We start from the raw sequence: 1962 nt of genomic DNA, 5'->3' as shown, positions 1-1962 counted from the left end.
TGTTTTACCCTGCTGCTTTTCCACATTTGCACATTGAATAAACCTGAGGCACTCCCTCTGACTGTTGCATGTTTGATGTTTGTGACCTGTTGAAGCTGAGAATGTTGAATCTTTCAGGCCACCGGGATCTTCATAATAAATCTTAATTATGTGCCGTAACACAACGCCAAAAATGTGCATTTAAGCTTTTGGTTTATCCATGTTTTGAAACAATCGGAGGAGGTTTATCCATGTCTGATTACAACCTAATTTATGGATGTTCCTGGTGGCTGCTCAGTATGGAGATTCTCAAAGCAGCAGCAAAAGCTGAGGGAGTCTGAGACAGGGCAGCAGGAAGTGTCTTGACCTGTGGCTTGAACTTGACCAGAAGAAGGTCAAGTTTCCAGTGTTCCTTTTTAGAATTCATAGAATAATTTCCCCCCGAAATACAATTAAATACTGATTAGTTTCCATGAATTACGCATAACCTACTTGAAATAATATGCGTTTTATGCAATAGTATTAATTTCACTATCTTTTCACTGCAAATGTTATTTCAGATGCCATATGAACAAAAGAATCTTTTGTGGGGTGGACCTGGAAACTAGTCCCAATTTATACAACTGTTTTTATAGGAAGTGTTATTTTGTCCTGAACAACTAAACAGAAATGCTTCTGGGTGAAGGGAATATGTAGTTCTTTTAGAGACTGGGAATGGCCTATAGTGAAGTTTATTGCAATGAAAAAATTAGGTAAATTCCTTCCAAAGGAAATGGAAGGTTTGTGCAAGTGCATGGTGTATGTGTGTGTGTGTGTGTGTGTGTGTGTGTGTGTGTCTGTGTGTGTGTGGTGTGTTTCGTTGATGCTATCACACTTTTTAGTCGTCTGTCACATAAAGTAGGACACACATTCCAGGTTCCCACAGTCTCTGTGTACGCCTGCCTTTCTCGCATAGTGTTGCTGTTAATACCCGTGATTGTTAAGAACAAAATACATAAAAATTCCATCCCAAATTGGACTTTCACCTTTCATCCACCAAAAATATCATGTGCATCCCAGTTCCTGCCAGAAAAGGGTTCTTTCTGGATTTTTGAGGTAGGACATTGATTTTATAGACATGGGAGTGTTCACTTCCTTTTAACAATGTAGTGTTCATGTTCTGAGTGATGGGTAATATGAATTCTGCTGTCTTCAAGGAGATTCTATAGGGGATACAAATTATGTTAATTTAATAATGTTCTCTGAATATCCGACATGTTCACATTGGAAGATTTCTAACATGGTTGTTTGAGCACAGTGGTGGTAGTCATTTCTTCTTCAGGCATTTATTAAGGGTCATTGACATTTTTTGGCTTCTGTTTCAGAAAATGAGGGTTATAAAAGGCCAATATTAGAATCAATGAACAAGGGATAATTTGAGCCACAACCAGAGAGGTAGTTTTCTGGTAGGAAATCCCTTAGAACTAAATTGGAGAAGTGATAAAAATTCTATTGCAGAGAGGAAATAAACTCTTAGAAATAGGGCCACAAAAAGTAGAACAATTCAAGAACTTTTGTCCCAATGCTCTTAAAATAGTTTATCCTTGTTCCTCTTAACTCCTTTGTAATTAAAGTGTCTCCAAATAATCTTAAAGAGTATATAGTTTCCTATCTACATGGCTGCACCTCACCTAAAGTAAGTTAGCTATTCCTGTAACGTTGGATACCAGGTTATTTCTACTATATTTGATTTTATAATGTACCAATGAACTTTTGCACATAAATCTTTCTCCAACGATGTCTTTAAGATAGATTCCTTCAAGGAAAATTGGTAGGTCAAAGGCTATGAATATTTATGGCTACTCTTACAAATGACTTCCCAGAAAGATTGTATCAATTTGTACTCTATCCAGCTCTTAGCGTGTATCTTACTCATTCTCCCTAGGATGCTGATTGAGGATTGCCTCAATGCCCAGTACCTCCCCTCTCCTGCTCCCCCCAAAA

This window comes from Sciurus vulgaris, assembly GCF_902686455.1.
Source record: "Sciurus vulgaris genome assembly, chromosome: 11".
Classification (NCBI taxonomy): Eukaryota; Metazoa; Chordata; class Mammalia; order Rodentia; family Sciuridae; genus Sciurus; species Sciurus vulgaris.
This window is presented reverse-complemented; position numbering follows the sequence as displayed.